General features: G+C 42.0%; 1 protein-coding gene across 23 annotated transcripts in view; it reads left to right on the top strand.

Moving 5' to 3' along the window:
- The window catches only part of DAB1 (DAB adaptor protein 1), a 145,629-nt gene that overhangs the window by 17,150 nt on the left and 109,320 nt on the right, over positions 1-19,159 (top strand). For 18 of the 23 annotated variants that reach the window (XR_014587530.1, XR_014587531.1, XR_014587532.1 and 15 more), the window contains exon 2: positions 3,018-3,130. The exons of 4 other annotated variants lie outside the window; for them this stretch is intronic. The gene's annotated coding sequence lies outside the window, so the exon portion shown is untranslated. Of the gene's footprint in view, positions 1-3,017; positions 3,131-17,676; positions 17,764-19,159 lie in introns of all 23 variants that reach the window. One more of the 23 variants, XM_083846691.1, reaches the window with a different exon arrangement.

Raw genomic sequence — 19,159 nt, 5'->3', positions numbered from 1 at the left:
CCGAGTGTTTTATTCATAATCTACTTTGTGGCTCCATTCCTTGCTGTTGCATGTTTCGAATGCCTTTTCCTAGAGCAACCAGTTGAATGTGCAACCGAGCACCGGCTAAAAAGGTCTGTAGTGGTTAAAAGTACTGCAGGATGTGTTTGCCAAAAGAGAGATCAAACCAGTCCTGTGGAAGATTGTGGATAAGGATTACATAAAATAGAGGATTTGCAAGTGGAATGTGCTTTGCCTACAGTATCAATGCCCATTTTCTGTGAAATGACTTTCAATTTTTAGGTTATTTCACGTTTTGATATAATCTCTGAGATGGAGATCAGATTTGAGATTGGAAGTCTGAAGAAGTTGAAGTGATTCTTGATGATGTCTGGAATATTTGTAAGATTTTAGCAGCCGAAAAAATACAGATGAGTACAAAAAACAAAGAGTAGCATTTATAATTCATATGGCCAAGCCGTTCCCCAGAATTATAGAAGTGGACTGGTGTCCCTCTTTTCTTCATTTTTTTTCCCGGTGGTGGTAAGGTGTTGTATAAAATAGAAGGAAAACAAGAAGATCTCTGTTCCAGAATGCCTGATAGTAGTGACTAGTTATTTCATTTAGGAAACACCAGAAGTTTGGGACTTGTTGGTTGTCAGCTGGCCAGTGGTGTGCTCAGACGTTGATATCTTCTGTTTCTTTCTATTTTATGATGAGATTTAATAAGTTTTCAGATGAAATGTTAACAGCAAAGAATTGGTTTTGTAAAACTTTCTGGTACTGCTTTCAGAGGGCAGCCCAGGAACTGCCCCATGAAGGTGCTTCTTTGGCTGGAAAGGGTGGTGGTGTACATAGGGAGGGTCAAACAAGTACAAGTTGTGATAGTGGCTTAAGAATATGATGTGTGATAAAAAGGATAATCCCAATGTTCTCCTACATTAAGGAGACATGCGATGAAGGAGGCCACTAGAATGGTTTCTGCAGCAGCATTTGGAGTGGATTGTGAGTGGAGACGAGAAGCTGTAGTAATTGACTTGAGACAGGTAACAACTCACAGGCAGGCTGCCTAGCATTTAAACTGATGTAGTAATACTCTACTGAGAAATTGTCCTAACTGCTCTAACTTCGTAGCTTCCCAGCCTTCCAGCAGTGCCTTCAGCAGACCTTTCCAGGTTGAGTTTCATGTGCTGCCTGCTCTGCTGCTGCTTCCCGCGGGCTGCGCCTGCCGAGCGGTGTAAGTGCCTCACCCCATGGGGCAGTGCTTCTCTGACAGGGTCCTGTACAGCCAGGCTTCTGCTTGCAAGAAGCTTACCTGTGAAATGGCGAGCCCTTAAAGCTTCCTGCTTGCTAATAGTTGCCTGGTTTACATTTATTCTCCCATAAAAAACCTATTCTTTCCTAAATTAGTGCAATCTTCAGCTAAGTGTGAAGGCAGATTGGCACCATCAGCTGTGCATTTTGGGTCTCGAAGCTGAGATTTGCATTAAGGAAAGCGTGGTGAAAGTCGCCGGTATTGCCATGTTTGCCCATAGTTCGTGTATTTCTTTCCCATTAGTTTCAAAGGATTTCTTTCTAGTCATGAGTTAAATGGACCTGCTCGGTGTTTACATGTATGCAAATGATCGTTGTGTCACTACGATTGCAAGATTTAAGAAAAAAAAAAAATCAGACATTTTACATGCCTTTGAGTACTAAAGTGATTGCAATTACCTACATAAAAAGGGTTGTTTTATTAATTAATTGACTCGGAGAAAAAAGGCTAGTGACCCTCTGAAGGAATATCAATAACCGAAACATTAATTATGCAAATAAGAACTGTCTTTACTGTTCATTATTCATAGCTTAACATGAAAATTGCCTGTTAAAATAATGCTTCATTCATATATTTTGATAAATACCTAATCTGCAGGGCTGTCATTGGACCTCAACTTGGAGGCAAAGCCCCCGCGGTGAGGCCGGTGCGGGCAGAGGCTGCTGGCACCCGGTGGCACTTGGGGCCAGTGCTCATCTGCTGGCATTCAGAGGGCCCTGGTGCTCAGCCAGTTTCACTGAGACAGTCACTACATTTCACAGGTGAAGGAAGGGGGGAAAGAAGCAGTAAGACATGCGAAGAGTTTGTGATTTCCTCGTGGTTTCAAAGGGAGGCCGTAGCAGAGCTGTGAAATCAGCCCTGCTCTGAGTCCCGATGTAGGCTGTCACGGTGTGGGGTCGTCTTTTTCTTCGGTGGGTCAGTAGGGGTAGTACCGAGGTGAACAAATGCCATGAGGAAAGCCAAGTTGGGTCACGCATTTGATTTCTCTGAACTTAGGCACTCAGTCAACATGCTGGTCCTTCTTACCTCTTGAAGGTGTGATTGTGCTGGTTGTCTCTGCAGCAGACAATCAGTGCAGGCTCTGAGAATACTTTCTATGGGAAAAGCTCTGCCTTCTGTTTTCTGAAGTTTCACAGAGTGTTGGCAAGTTCAGACTAAGGATTCCTGTTGGATTTTATTCCTTTTCATATCCCTGAAGACAAGTCAGAAGTTTCCTGGTCTCCTTCTCACTCAGGTGTCTAAAAGAGGACAAGAGAGGGAGGAAGAGCTGTGTTTCCTTCTCCATCAGCTGAAAGGCTGTGCTGCAAATAACCACGTTTCAGTTTTCAGTATGCACACAAGAAGGCAGTTAGGCAGTCCCAGAAAAATCTTTCACTCCCTGAAGATTCAAACATATGTGTCTGAAATGAAGGTGTTAAGATTTCCCCTTTTTAATGCCTTGGAACTTGTTATGCCAATAGGAGAAAGGGCCGACGAAGAAATATGTCCCCCCCTTCTTCCCTGGTAGCGTGATGAATTGTGGAAGTCCTGATTGAAAATTCTAATCACAGCCTTGCAGTCCTTCAGATCACAACCCTTGACAGTTGATTCACTCCTTTTCATGCCTGCTGCCTCTCACTGCTTCTGGTGCCTCTTATGCATGAGTCTATCATTAACACACAAAGCATGATGGATTGGTTGGGGTACCTCTCTCCTTAGAACCTGGGAAATGCTTCTTTTTCAGAATCAAAGAACCTGTGTGTGACATCGTCATGAATGAGAGAAGAAAGTAATACAGTATTGGATGTGCCTGTTTGCTGCCACTGTTTAGAGAGAAAATGATGCATTATGGGGAATGTAAGTATATGGCCTGTTTTTTTGTTTGTTTTTTTCCTTTCTTTTTTTTTTTCCTCCCTACTGGCATGCGATGCAGAAAATCATGGATCTTAAACAATGCCTAAGCTAAGTCTGGAAATGCATCCAAGTTGTAACACTTTTTTGAAACAGAACTGTAAACACTTAGAAAATTTTACTTAAAGATTGGCCTGTTCGTGGAGGCTTTTAACTTCTGGTGTGATCTGATGACCAAAATGACTAGGAATAATCGTTTTTGATACTGACTATGGACTTCCATCACTTCTGTGGGTTCTTTTCCATAGACCCTTTCAACAGGAAACTTTTTTAAATAATTGCATCTGCAAATGCAGATGTTAAATTTGCAAATGCTTTTATTTGTCTGTGTGACTTGACATTTAATGTTTCAGTGAACAAGACGATGAAGTTTTGGCTCCAGTGAAAGATTGATAGGAACAATTTTCAAATGTGGTATCAAAACAAAGTGAAAATATGTCATGTTCAAATACAGAGCTCTGATGCATCATGTGGTCTTGTAATAAATGAAGTAGCTCTACAAAGCTGACAGATCTGCAAGAGAATGTTTTTAAATTTATGATGATTAATTTTCAAGATGAACCGCAATAAAAAATGTGTTAGTAGATACTTAAAGAAGGTAAGGGGAAGCGGCTTTCCGAAATGAAAACAAGCAGGTAATGATAAGGCTGCCTTCACTTTTATATCACGCTTTCTGAAATTTGTGCAGTGAGCAAATTGGTATTCTGACTGCTGCAGCTGGCAATAACAGCTACTCCTGCAAGTGTAACGTTTTGTGGAAGTTCCACCTCCTGGATTTGTGCTGTTGCTTTGTGCTGGCTGTCTCAGAAATGCCACTGCTATCCCTGAGCTGAGCACAGTTAGGAGTAACACAAAGCAGAATTGAAGATTTCCTTCCAGGACTGGTGATTCCCTCAGAGCCATCAAAATAAACCAGCACTGAGTCTAGTGAGAAAACAGAAGTAGCTCTGTAGGGCCTAGAAAGAAAAACAAACTCTTCTGAAACTCAACATGTTAATTTCTCTTGAGCATTTGCCCCTTGAAGACTGACTCTTTTGCATTAGGAAAGTTAAATGCAAAGAATATCTTTCAGTAAGATATATAAACTGATTTATTTAAACGTAGGTAGTGTTGGGCCAAAACACGCCTTGATATCATTTGTACTTTGCAAGAAATCAGCCATACGTGCCAAGTGCTTACGTTTTATTTGTATTGATTTGGGTTTATTTTTAAAGATAGGGCTCCTTGCTTCACTTCTTTCCATTTTGTTGTGTTTGCACAGATGCCTTGGCAATCGACAGGTGCAGAATAGCTTTATGCACCCATTAGTACAATGTAGGTGCTGGTAAACATGATTTAATGAAGTGAAGGAAGGAATTATACGCTGGGACACATCCTGAATCCAGTGTAAATTTGCTTAGCTCCGTTGGCCTCATAGAGTTGTTCTGAAGTTTTGTTCCATGTTGTTACTGGTAAGACATTGGGTGACAATTTGTGTGCTCACTCTTGACGTTTAGTTTGATCAACACTTGATTTTTGAGTTAAAAGTTGCCAGTTGAAGACTGTCTTCAGTAGATAGACTTGCAAAACCACGCCCAGTCTGCTCTATAAATAATGTATTGAAGCAGTGGCATCATTTCGGTCCTTACTAGAGCATTTAGCTTTTTTTTCCCCACTGCAAGACCTCTTTGTTGTACCTAATGTCTATCTTGTACTATCAATTCCTGCCAATATCTAAGAGGTAAAATAGTCTCACGGCCTAGCAGTCAGCTTTATTTGTGCACTGTGCATTGCAGCGATGACCGATATAACTTGTTCGTGTTAGGATGTCTGCCCTTCTAGTCAAATCTATACAGAAATGTTTATGCACAGGCACAGAATTGGTGATTCAAATGTTTATTTTAAAACTAGCCCCCAAAATAGATATATTTATGCATCTAAGTAAGTGAAACTGCTACCAGTGGTTCGCTCTTTGCTGGGACCCAGTCGTGCTCAATGTTTCTTCGTGTTGGGTGTCTTTAACAACTGAGGGCACCTTTCCACGCGGTTCTGAGCTGCTCCTTGCTGTTGAAAGGGCAAGTCTAACTCCTACACGTGCCAAACTATGACGTGTGTTGGGTGTCTTGTTTAGCAGCTAACGTTTCTGTTAAAAGACACGAGAAACTTTTTGAAAGGGGGTATTATGAAGGAAATCAGATGCAGTGTAACTAGAGCATGAGAAAGAAAGGAACAAGCATTTTATGGTGTGTTTGGATAGAGACTTGACATGATTTAGTGATGCCAAAACTGCGCTTTAAAGTTGGACATGAGGGGAAGATGCTTCAGAAATCATATAAGCTGCAGGAATTCAACAACAACAAAAAGCAGAATGAAACGTATATGCATTTGTTATGTGTGGTATATTGTGCTTGCTGCCTCTAGTGCACTTCAGAATGGCTTTTGAGTGCAAACCACTTGCTTTGGTCCTCAGTCCTTACTGTCAGGATTCGATTCTGTCCACTGGGATCCCCAAAGCCTAATCAACATCATGCTGAAATTGCATCCATTTTTCCTCCAACTAGTGCCAATATCTGTGCTGGGAAAAAAACAAAAACACAAAACAACTGTTCTCTGCAGATGCTTACAGCTGTCTGTTTTACCAGTAACAACAGGATGTGTCTTGTGCTTCTCTAGAAGGCTGCTTTTCAAAAGGAATCAATATTTTTAGGGGGAGCACCTTTCACCGGCTCACCAGCACATCGGTATTTTCATGTCTTCAGCAGAGATCAGCATTAATTAGACTCTCAAAATTAAAATACATATGGAGGCTGGACTACGCTAGGCGAGGTGGTCAAATGACCACAGGAAATTCAGCCGTGCTTCTCCTGTCATTTGTATGCTCCGCTTTGAATGTCAGAATCCCCATACCTAAAACGTGTCGGGTTGTGTGCTGTACCTTGCTGAAAGACGGGGTAGCCTGTTGTTAATGCTTACTAATTGCAAAGTGTTATACAGTGCTTCTACGGGAGCTTGCTTCTAGCAGGGACATCTTCGTGCCCACTGAATGCTTTGTCCCTGCTCCGGAATTGCCAATTACAGCACGAGCTTTGTGCGAGGGCGCTGGTACCTACTTGGAGCACGAACTAGATCACAGACCCGCCTCATGCATTGTGCAGCTGTTAGCTGAGAACTGGTTTCAGCCTCTGCTGACAGGAGGGAATGAAATTAGTAACCTGTAGAAGAGCTCTCTAATCCATTGACCATTCGCGCTCACCAAACCCTGAATTTTTCATAATCTTAGTTCTTTTTAGAAAAGAGAATGCTCTAGAAGACTGTCATGGTCATGACGGATCAGTTACACTGTGGCATTTACATTTGGATAGAATTCAAAGTTTCTTCAGCATAAATATTCACATACATATGATGTCTTGTGAAAGTGGTGTTTAGTGATTCTGATGTCTGTTAGCACCTGACATGAGATGACCGGAGAAGTGTATCCATTACTTTCAACAACAATTGGATTGTATCTCTTTTGCAGTTTCTGACAAGTTTAGCGATCAAATAACTCGTAGTTATTTACCATCTGAGCTGGTAAGTTCTGGAAATTAGTTCTGAGAACATTTGAATTGTACTTCACACACCGAAGGAGAATTTCCATACGTAGTAGGCTGAATTTTGTGTAAGGGTGTAAAGCTTCGAGACCGTATGCCTTTCCAAGGAGTTTATATTGTCTCTAGTCGCACATGTATTTATTTTGTTTTTCTGATAGATAAAAATTCAGGCTGTGCAAGCCTGCCCCTCACTTCTGGCCATTGGGGCACACTCCTCACGGCCTTATCTCGGCTAGCTCAGGGTCTGAGCTGGCTGCGTCCCCACAGGCTGCAATCCGATTATTTAGGTTTACATGGAGATGATTCTGACTGCAGCCGGAGAATTTAAGTACGAGCTCATCAGATGTCAATATCGACTGAAACTAAGCTAGTTTGTGCATTGCTTGTGTGGCCTTGTTGTGATCCTGTGAGTCAAGGCTCTCACCGTGCCTCTGACTGCCTGCGGACCCACCGACAGCGGTGCGTCCCTGTTGGGTCTCATTGGTTCATCTGCAGCATTGCGTGATACTGGAGCTGGCTAGAAGAGAGTTGCAAGACTTTTTGTTTTTAAAGTATCATGTAGATAAGTTGCACTAAATAGTGTGGGTTCTGTTTTCAAATTTTAAGGAAGATACACTGTGTTTAGCCAATACAGGTTTCCTGATGTCCATTGCTTGCAGATCTCTGTGAAGGAGGTTGCTTGCTTACAAAATTAGATGCTACTTATGAAAGCATGCTTTTTATGATGCTGCAATGAAAGCACGTAACGTCTTAGCACAAAATAGAAAACATTTGTAAAGCTAGGTTGATATTTGACATGAGTATTCTGAATCCTTTAAAGAAGTACCTAAGTGGTATCCACCTCAATGACTAACACTTTGACACTTTCAAATGGGCCCTTGACTTTTTGTATTTCAGTAGATTCAACCTGCATGTCCTGGGCTGTGAAAAAATCTGGAATTTGAAGCTGGACTCCATCTGTGCATGCAAAAAAGGAAGGAAAAAAAGTTATTCATGTATATTTAGTACTTCACTACGAATACCACTTATGTTAGAAGATAGTACCCATCTGTGATGTTAGAAACCACTCCTAATATAGTTATTAGTTTATTATATTTTTGAGTTAATAGAATGTCAGAAATGATTTGAATTAACGAGTGGTTATGAGTTATAGACCTTACGTAAAAATCTTCTGGAGTTGATGGAAAGACTCCCATGAAAATGCCTTGGCTTTTGATGTGGCTGTATGTTATTCCCTGATACCGAATGCTGTGGTTGTGCCGTCTGTATGCATGAGCCATGTGGTAAACACAGGGCTCAGGGTTTGTCAAGTATTCTGATAGGTACTTAAACAAGATGAGCTAAATTCTTGGCGGGGATTTTATTTCCTCTTAAATTGAAGGAGCAGGTTTCGTCACCGAAGCCAGAGTGTGGAGTGTTTCAACAGGTTTCGAATGTGCTCAACTTGCCTCGTTGTATATGGAGCCGCTCGTGTTTACCTCCTGTACTCGCCCAAGGCGAGATTTGAGTGCTCCCAAGTTTTGTGAAGAGACTGTTCAGAAAGTTGACTGCATAAACTCTGCCTGTGTTTAGTGGTAATTATTCGAAAAGTGCTAAGAAAGCTGAATTTCCATCCTGTTCTGCCACTATTTGGTGGGAGCTGCTGAGTCATTTTTGTATTAGGTAAAAAGGCAGCTGGAAGGTTGAATTAACTTCTGCCTCCACAAATACAGGCAGGCTGATCAGGAGACGTTGTCAGATTACACGTGAAATCAAGATTGGTACTTTCCCAAGGAGAATATGGATTTCTATATGGACCGTTTTACAGTCCAATACCAGAGTTTATTAAATATTAAAAAGTGTTTTATAATCAAAATTAAGGCAGTGTATTGATAATCTTTTAAGCAATAATCAGTTTGACTTGTCTTAAATTGTCTAGATTTCCATTTTAACATCTAGTGATGAAGTGGAAAGGCCGTACGAATGTTTGGTACTTTAATTAATGGGGGCAATATTAAGCTTTGAAAGTCCTCTGGAGCTTTTGTCTCTGTTGGAGCATTCTCTGTGCTGTGAATCTTCCCTAATAGTTAAAGCAAATGAACTAAAATAGCCTTTGGGCTGTTTTGTTGCACTGTGTTGTTGGAAAAAAATTAATCCTGTGCCATTTTGCATTTGCTGTCTGTGAATCAAACTGTGAAAGCTAATTTAAAAACTTTCACACTTGGCTTGAATGAGGACTGTCAGTGCTCAGAGAATGTTAAATTGAACGCAATTAGCTCAAAGTGAGCTAGCTTGGATATATCCATCAGCCTCAGAGTGCACAGCCTTAATGACTGCTCTGATAAACTAACACAGAGGTTACAGGAAAGAGTTCAAAGGCACTAAGTTGCTGCTAAGAACTTGCTACCTATTGAATAGATTAGGATTTGAAACCAAAACAGCTTGTACACCGAGGGGCAGGGAGGTTGCGAGGTGGAAAGCTGGATACAGAACCATGCTGCATCGGTGAAACAACTGAGGGACCTGCTCAAAAATGTTCGAGCTGCTGCTTTTATTTTTTTCACCTACTTTTCCTTTCATTTTCCTTTCTTTCTTTTTCCTTTTTTTTTCCCCTAGTTATTACAATGTAGTAAGTGACCACTGAATTTCCCATTGGAGAAAGACCCCGATAGTAAATCGGAAAGAGCTGAGTCTGTAAATCAGCGCTTTACATGCCGGCCCTTCTTATGTGGGCAGCACAAGTTGTGCAGACAAAAGCTATATTTTTGGTTAACGAACCCCACCATGAGCACCATTCCCATCTAATGTATTTACAGGGGGTAGCATACAGTCAAAAACTTCCATTAATTCTTCTTGCATGAATTTTGTGTGCATGAGTGCATACATTTATGGGTGGATTTGTATAGATGTACGCACTATTAGTGTGCGCAGTGTTACAGCATATATAGTAATTCAGAAGGAATCACTGAAGAAGTTTCATTATGCATGTAAATATATTCAGCAGAAGACTTAAAAATAACTTTAATGGGGGAAAAAAAGAAAAATTATGCCATTTGACTTGAGGAATCTATTTTGAACAGTAGTGTATGTACAGTCTGTTTTCTGCCTTTCCTTTCTTGAAATTGTTGCCTGAAATATTATGGTGGAATGCAAGGGCTTTGCTTTAGTTTTAATTTGCCTTTTTGCTGGATGCTGTCAGGATATTTTTAAATAGAGAGTAAAATTGGAGCTTGGTAATATTTGGCACTGTGTTTCTGTAGAATGGCAGTCAGGATATGACTTTGGGCTCATAAGTAAAATTAGATAAAAATCACACATCTTAATGATGATTTTAAAATATTTCCAAAACCATGTAAATGTAAGTTCTGCCTCAATTTGGGTAGTTATGTGGGCAGCAGGGGGGATGGTTCGTAACAGCCATATACATATAAAGCCGTGAATGAACTTTTTCAATCTGTTTATCCAAATGTTCTCTAATGGATAATAATAGAATCAAATAACCGCACATGTAAAAATCTGGGAGTTAATTATTGAGCTTCGTACAGATTTGTTCATCAGATAATATTCTGAATGCTGAGAACTGCCTCGTGGTATGGTTGCTTGCTGCCAAACAACAAGGTCTGCTTAGGTGTGGTTGCTTGTGCTTTGACACCAGTTGTTCTTCAGAGGCACCTTGGCCCCGATAGGAAGGCAAAGTCTTACTGGGATGGGGAAAAGGCTTTTATTAGTATCAAATGTTGACTTTGAGAAGGTGTCCAACCTGTTAAAGCATTTGCTACCAGTATGACTTTTTCTTAACTCATGGACAACTTCTTGAAGATTTCTGTGAAGGTTTTTGTGGATGTGTCAGTTCTTTTCCTCGCAGTGTTTCCAAGCCGTTCAGCTCTGGCAGGAGAGAGTCCCCCAGCCTCGTGGTGCTGACTCCCATGCAGGTCCTTCCTTCTGCTTCGTCTGTTTTTGCAGCTGAAGCTCCTTGGCAGAGTAAGGCTTCCATCACCACAGGACATCCCTCCTGTGGGTCTCAAGGCATGCGTTCCCTTCAAAGTCATCAACCTGGAGAGAATAAAATGGGAAGGAGAAAGCCCTGTCCAAAACACAGACAGTTGCCTTTCCTTGTTTCTGGCCATATTGCAGTTGTTCCGAACCTGCTCTCATGACCCCTTTGTCACCATCCCGCTGGACAAAGTTACAAGGTTTTGAGTTACCCTCCTTATGGGAAACTAAACCAGTCAGCCAGACTGCTCCTCAACGTGTGCTGGTGCTGGGTAGGCAAAGCAGCAGACTTCTGTTCCCTGCTGTGGAGTTTGCTGGGGCCAGCCCCGGCGGGTTGCTTTGCTGTAGCTTGGGGACCAGCACCCCGCTGCTCTGCCCTCCTGCCGGTGCTGTGTTTGCAGGCTGCTGGCTCCGGAGTTACTGCCGTGCTCTGCTGTGCGACGTGGTGGCAGAGAGAGTGCTGCCAGCATTCGGTAGCACCTCAGTGGTGGAGAGGAACCAGGGAAATCGGATGCTTTTTGGCTTGGCTGAATGTCACAGTTGGTAAGGAAAGTCCTTGACTCAAAGATGGACCGCTGTGCCTTTGTGCATGTTGTTTGTTTTGTTACCAAAGTAGTCAACTGCTCAAAATAATGGGAGCTCTGTGAGCGTTCAGGGCCTCAGCACTTCTTTTTTAAAAGTACTTTTTGATACTGCTTTGACACAAACAGACCAGAAAGTCGCAGTCACAAGCAGACCTCCTGTTTTCTTTCCTGTCCTTCTCTTCCATCCTCTTGCTGTGAGGTGGTCGTCTCTGCTGGATACTCGTCATGTATTGCTAAGTAACGTTTTTGAGGAGTAGTTGCTGAAAGATTGCAGCTTGCAAGCAGGATTCAAGAAGATGCTGCAATATGGTTGTCATACACCCAGGCTGCCTCTTTTTACTGTATGTTATTATACACATAAAGTGTAAATTACTGTTGAAGATTCAAATACATCAGTAAAGAAACGCTGAATTTAACATTGCATTCTGATCTCTTACATTTCAACAAAGTTGTGTTTGAATTGTGCTGTAGTCGCACAGTAACTCCTTTTTTCCCACTTAGTTTTTGTGCAAAAGAACAAATCTGTGCTGGGGATAAATCGGGTTTGCATGATAAAGGCAACCACCCTCTGAAGGAAACTTGCGTTCTGAGCAAGGTGGGAGGAGGAAGGGACGATCTCATGCCTCAGGGCAGCAGAATGAGGTCTTGAAGACTGAATTTATCACTGCTTCTGCTGTGTGACATGGAAGATTTCAGCTCTGGTAGATATAGTTTGATTTGGTAAAGTTAAAAGAAACTAAGAGAGCTCAAAGTGAGTAACGTCAGGCAACTTTAGCAAAAGATGATGTTACCAAGTCCAATGTAATTAAACCAAAATACCCTACCAGCATCCAAAATATCTATCTATCTATATAGTAAACTCTACAAAAAATAACAAGAAAGATTGTAATAATTTTTTGTGAAATATGTTGGGTTTTGACTAAAATTTTGTTATTGCATTTTAGGCTACTATAATTTGCATTTCTTTGAATGGATTTCTTGGATTGATACATTACATATCATAAATTATACTTGCTACTGACCTTATACTTCTAATTTATAAGTACTTAAAGTGTCTTCTGCCACTGCGGTTGGAAGTAAATTCAGAAAACCCCTATAAGCTTGGATTGCAAAAGAGAAGCAGTATTTTTAGACAGTGACCAAAACTTTTTGTTGCTGATCTGATACCATGCCAACAGTCATTTTGATTGACTTCATTGCCAGGCACTATTCTATACCGTTACTATTGTGAGTGTAATGATTTATCTGCCCTTCTTTCTGTGTTTTTTGGAAAAAGAGGGTCTAAAGATGGGATCTGGTATGCATGTTTCAAAAACTAAGCAAACAAAGCCCCCACCCCCTGCTCTTTTTTAAAATTAAAGAATATGATGCATCTTGGGCTTCTTAAAATCTAATTAGGATGAAGAATTCGCTGCAGATGAATCTGTGGAAAGGCTTTGCAAGAGGAGGGCAATCAAGTAGGGATAATTAGAGTTACTATTTAAATATGCAGAAAGCAAAAAGCGTATCTGGAAAAGCAGAGTGAAGTTATATCAGCGTAAGACTAATGTAAGAATGATTTGTAAGCAATAAAATCACATCTCCCTGACTTTGTAAGTACAAAATAATAAGCAATATGGAATAATGGAGGCTGTAATAGTCTGGGTTATAAACCTAGTGATATGTTCTTTCCCCATTAGATTTTACCGAAAGGGGTTAGATTGGCTTAACACTGATAGCGGTTGAGCTAAGTGAGGATTACAGGTATTGGAAACGTGTGGGCAGTAAGGGAGGAGAGTAATTGCTCAGGATAATCTTCTAATGGTTAGCTTGGAATAACGGCACCAAGTTGGTGGGACGCTGGGTTAACTTCTTCCTCCTGCTCCTCCTGAATGTGTGAAAGCCTCTGGAGGAAGGAGACGCAAGTCTTACGCGTGTGTCGATTAAAACAGTTTGATGAAGAACGTGCTGTTAAGAGCAAACCCTCCCTGGCAGGGAATTGGGTAGGATGGTCTTCAAGTTCTTAATCATCTCTGATTCCTGCAACTCTGTCGTTATTTTCATTAATTAACTTCAGTGGGTAACACAAACGTTGCACGTCTTCCAAAACTAATATTATTGCTGCCTGCTATTTAGTTGTGGAAGTGAAAACAAAACAAACCAAAATGTTAGTCACACATAGGCAATAACTTCATCGAGCGCTTGTTTATCCAAACAGCTCTAATTGGATGCCGTGTGCAGTCTCACACTGGAGTAGGTGTTCTTCACCTTTCGGCTTTAAGCTCAGCTGCTGAACCTACGAAGGTTTTCATTGTAGCAGTCTTTATTTAAGATTAATTTATATTACCCCAGAACATAATGTATGTTGTTTTAAGTGTTTTTAGGTATTTTAGAAGAGCCGTATACAAGGTCAGTCAAAATCTTACATACTTTTAATTGATTTTCTTTTCTATACTGAAATGCACTCATTTGATGGCTACTCCTGATTGCTCTGTCAGCTACAATTCTTGTTGAGACTGTGTAATCAAAGACACTTTAACACAGCATCTCAGATCTCCAGTGCATCCAGGAAGCCCTCTGTTCGCCTGCGTGTGACTTCCATCTCACTTGTGTACTCACTGAAATCAGGGGCACCCCTGGAAGGTCAGACTTGGGTGCGTGTTCAAGTATTTGCCTGGCGTTGTGGATGCTTACTGCTTTGCAGAACCAAGCTCGTAAACAAGGGGCTGTGTGCTACCTCACTCTAAAATACAGCTTGGTTCCTGGTGTGCCAGTAACTTCTGTTGGGGTACTGGAGCCGAAATAATTTCTCACTGTGTGCTGTTGCACAGTGCTTTGAAACCCAGGCTGTGTTGTTGATTCGTACTGTGATTCTGCAGAAATTTGGATTGAGTGCAGATACACAAAAGATGTACAAAAAAATGAGGGTGAATGCATGGTTTCAGTCTGAGAAGTTAATACGTGGAGAGTTCAAATCTTTGGTATGGATAAAATTCAGATTAGTTCACTTAACGGTTCACCTGGCCCTAATGATACCTAAATTTAGAACTTGCAAGCACCGCTGGCCTGTAATCAGAATATGTTTTACCCTGCGTAAAATAGAATTACGTTAGTCAATTCGAGTTAGCCAAGTCTGAATTCTGTGTCTGGTTGGATTTAGTTGCACTCTGCTGATGACAGAGCTCTGTTTGGCTTTCTGTTTGACCTGGATGTGTGTGCCTTTCTTAGTCCTGCCAATCTTACAGTGTTCAATGTGCTCCTGTTACTGAAAATCCAAGATCCATAGACCTTTATTAGATTACAGAGTATATTTCTTGTACCTGTAATATTTACCTTTGGGCATTAGGATTTTTCTTCCTGGAAAATAAACCGGTACAGGATTTTGTGTGAGCTTTACTCTAACCTCGCTGAAAACTCCTGAAAGAAGAAATGTAAGGGACAAGAAGACATCCAGGTTTATCTTTATGTGAAAGTCTTTCAAAAAAAAATTGTAATGAGCATATCCATCTCTTTTTTTTTTCCCCCAGTTGAGGAGTATCTTCCTTGTAAGTAATTACACAGAAGCCTTTTAAAAAAGGAAGATCCCACCCGTGTTATGGCCGAATAAATGTGCTTTCTCTAGCGGTCTGTCCCCTCTCTCTGTATTAATTCCAGAGGACTGCTCTAAACTGACATAAAGCTTTTTCATCGTGGACTTGATTTTGTTGGTATGCAAAGAGGGAGGGTAAGCCCAGCATCCTGCCTTTCATCCTCCTGGATGAGGATTAAGCATGATCACAGCTGCAGAATAATGCAGATCCTAGCTGCTGGGCTGGAGGGGCAGGGGCGGGCGGCGCGGAGCAAGGGAGGCAGACTGCCTCTGCCCTCGGAGGCACTGCACTTAGAACAGGATACACAAGAAGCATGTTCTCACAAATCGTTTTCCTTGACCTAGCGGATCTCCTTGCATTCCAGTTTATGCTCGCTGTCTGCCAGAAGCCTTCCGTGACGTGGTGTGCGCCGTCCCTTACTGCAGGGTACAGCACAGCACTGTCTTTGCTAGATGAGAGCACTTCTTATTAAACAAAGGCACAGGTTTGCTGCTGATTCAATCTTGCCTTTTTTTAAATAATTAATTTTCATGCATCTTCAGTTTTTTTCATTGGATTGAAAGGAATGCATTAAGTTTACTAGTAAGAAAAGCACGCACAGTTTTTGTGCTGCCTGCTGCTTTTCTTGATGATGCATTAGGCAATGGATTCCGAAATGCTGCTGGCTTTCCCAAAAGCTTGCAGATTTACACCAGTGATTTTTACTGTGTCTCTGTAGATAGCCCATAAATGCCTTGCAGGTCAACAGTTTTTGAAATGGATAAAAGCGTGCTAATTCCTTCAAGGTAAATCAGAGGGATTATGACATCTTGGAAGAAGAAACTGCCAGACGGCTCATGAGCAATATAGCTCGGACTGACCCAGTAGCATCTCTAAAGCTTCCGATAAAATTGCCTGAGGAGTCTGCCAAGAAGCCAGATGCTGCTGCTGGAAAAATACCTTCTGTAGCTTGGCATTTGTCCTGTAATTGCTTCCAAGAGAGAATAAACTGTAGCATGACAGTGGAAGGTGAATGGTTCCTCATTGCATGCTACTTGGGTGATTTTTAAAGATGTTTAGAAAATAAGGACCGTTTTGTGGTGTGTTACCGCTCAAGGCGGTGTAGTTTACTTGTCTAGCTGCTTAACAGTTCCCCATCCAGAATAACCAAGAACATCTTTTTATTTTTTTTTTAATTTTTTTTTCCTGACACTGTAGCCTGTCAGTGGCTTGTTTTTTTTTCTTCCAAGTAATTCCTTTGGCAGAGTCCCTAACCTGAGCCTTTGAGTCCCTAAACTTAGCCTTTGGTCCCTCAAGTACCTGATGGGGTCCCGTAGAGCTTTCCAGCTGCAGGGGTAGGGCAGAATGGAGACCGATTCCCCCATACAGAATTAGCGCACAGAAGTCAACAGCCCCCCCCCTCTTCCATCGGTTACATTGCTGGCTGTGGGCTTCGTTTTTTTATTTTTCCCTTGGTATATTTTCCAGCAGTGGGAAGTGCTGCATGTTGTTATATAGAAACACGGCTGAACATTGCCCTTGAACAGAAAATGCTTAAAGCCTGACTTCCTATGGGGCTGCTTCTTCGCTTGTTATTTTGGTTAACATTCCTACTGACACAAGGGAGGCGTCTGGGGAGCTGTATGCAAGGTACTCGGATAAAAGGCGCTGTGAGCACAGACTTGATGAGAGCAGAAAACTGAATGCAAGAAAAGTTATCTGAAATTTCTCTGGTAAAATCTAGCGGCCATTCCCAAACACTCCTGTTTGTAATCGTTCAGAAGGCTGCCTGATGTCCTCCGCAGCTGTCACATGAGCAATGTTGCAGGTTTGAATACTTGAGGGTTTACATGCAATTGTCAAAAGTATTTCTTAAACTAGAACTCACTTTCTGACATTTTACAGTGCAAATTCATGCTTACAAGTCCCAGAAAGCTTTTTTGCTTTTCCCCTCATCTCTTGGCTAATCGGTGAACTTCAGTAGAGGTCTGGTCACTGGGTTTGGTGTAATTAATAAATCAAAAATCCATTCGCAGCAAAGTGAAGCCCGTTGATTAGTTTTCTTAATACTTAACTGTCAGGGAACAAGGGTTGGGTGTTGAAAAATGGCAGTGAATAAAGTTGCTAGCATAGGGGATTTTGTTGTTGACATTAAGAAGGTTTGTTTTCCTTTGCTGTAATGTTAGGAAGCATTCAGAAAATCAAAGGGCACGTTGTGTAGGTCAACTGATGGGACTGAGAAAACCTGAAAGGAACCTGAAAAAGTTGTTGCAAATTCACCTCCATTTGGAAGGCTGGCATAAAGCATCACTTCGAGATCTGCTTTAGATTTCACAGTATAGCTTGAGTTGGATCTTGTGGAGGTATTGGGCTGCATTTTGACTAAAATGAATGGGAAGGTGAGTCCCAGCTCGGTCTTGCATGCCGTATTACAAAATTGATCTTGAAATTAAAAAAATAAAATAAAACATAAAAGGCTGAATTGAGACAGTCCCATAAAGGACGGGGGATGAGTAAGTTGCCTTCAGCTGTACCCCTTTAAAACCTGCTGAGCTGTCCAGAATACGAGACATTTAGTTCCATAACCTTTTCTTCAATTAGAAGGCACAGATTCTGCTTGTGAGGGATTTGCATTTAAATATAAAACGTGGTGTCTCTGACATTGCTGTTACCTTCTCCCTGGTGATGCTCCCGACTGCATACTTCCCCTTTTCCTTCAGCGTGATGATTGCACCACTGTGCTTTAGTAATCATTTAACAGCTCTAATTACAGAATACTGTGATCCCAACTGTGTACTTTGTCCTTTTTCCCTTCTTAGTCTTCCCTCTGTTTCTTTGGTGTCGAGAGGATCACAAAAGCGCCGTTCTCCTGCTTTGGAAAAATAAACTCCAAAGACCCTGCTTTGGTAACGTACAGACCTGCATTTTCCTGTTGCTTTAGAGTTAGTGGCAGTGTGTTTTAGTCCTAGAGGGGGCTGGTTGGTCTGGTGGTGTTTACATCAGTCACGCCGGCATAACTTCACTGCCCCTAATGCAGATACACCGGCATAAAACTGGGGTAACTCCAACTCCATTAAAATCAATGGAGTTACGCCAGTAGAAGTCAAATGTAACGTGATTGATCTTGTGCTGGTGGGGCTTTATTGACTCGAAGGGAGGCGCTTTTCTGCTCGTGGGGGTCGGACAGCACCAGGCTGTGCCGGTAGCACTCGGGACTTCTGTTTCTCGGTTGCTCTTATCCGATGTTAGCAGAAATTTGTGTTCTTTTCTGCTTCGGGGCCAGCAATGTGGTGATCTGGGGGTAGAAGAGTCTTGGCGATTCCCCTAGGAAAAGCGTTTGGGTGCTTCAGTGTCACTGTGAGCTCAGTTAATCTCTGTAACTCGAGCGACTTGCCCCGCTACCAGGTAACATCCTGGCCCCGCGGGGATCTTAGGTAAGAAATACCCTGCAAAAGCTTGCCAGCAGCACTGTGAGAGGAGTTGTACGCCTCGGAGCAGGGAAGTACGTGTACAGGAACGATGTGTGCTGTGCTCATCCCCCAGCAGACAGGTTTTCTGCTGCTCGCTCTCAGCTCCCAGGGCTGGAGTTGTGTTCCCTGCTTCCCAGGTGAAGGAGGAGGAGCCCAGGTGCTGCTGCCTTCCTGGGGCTGCTCTTGTCTTGTGTGCTTTCTCACAGAAGTAAAGGCACACAGCTTTTACTAACTGTCACTTCCATTTCAATTTCCAGCCTTTCATTTTCTGTAGCGATATATTTTTTTTTTTTCATTCCTAGCAATGCAAGCCCCCTGCAGACAGTGATGCTCACCTTGCCCAATGATGCTCCCAAGTTCCTCTGGCCCAGGAAAGGGGCAGGTGTTCCCGAAGCCCGTGGGAGGGCTGTTAGCTCTTAGCTGTTGCTTCACGGGGCTGGAGCTGATGCCTGGTTGTTGGAAATGGGGCTGAGACTAACAGGAGGGAGCAGAGCAGGGCCGCGATTGCGCGGCGCAGGGTGGGACAGGGGCATGCAGCGATTTCGGGGTCTGCAGTGCTAAGTGTTCGCACCATGGTCATAGAAATTCTTTTAAAAAGACAAATTTCATGTTCAAAGCACTGAAAGATAGAGTACCAATATTTTTCTATTGTTCATCCAGCCATTGGCTCAAATCTAGCTGTTTTTTCTTTCTTAAACGTACCTGAATATCTTTCCTCAGAGAAATTGTAACCTGCCACCATGTCGTTTTTCAGGAATGCCAAGTGGCATACACTTCAAAAGTGTATTTCACAAATTCCTTCATAGCAAAGGCAGTGTCTTCTGCTTTGCAT

Source organism: Anser anser (assembly GCF_964211835.1).
Source record: "Anser anser genome assembly, chromosome: 8".
Taxonomy (NCBI): domain Eukaryota; kingdom Metazoa; phylum Chordata; class Aves; order Anseriformes; family Anatidae; genus Anser; species Anser anser.
Note: the sequence above shows the minus strand (reverse complement) of the source record. Positions and strands in the feature narration are given on the sequence as shown.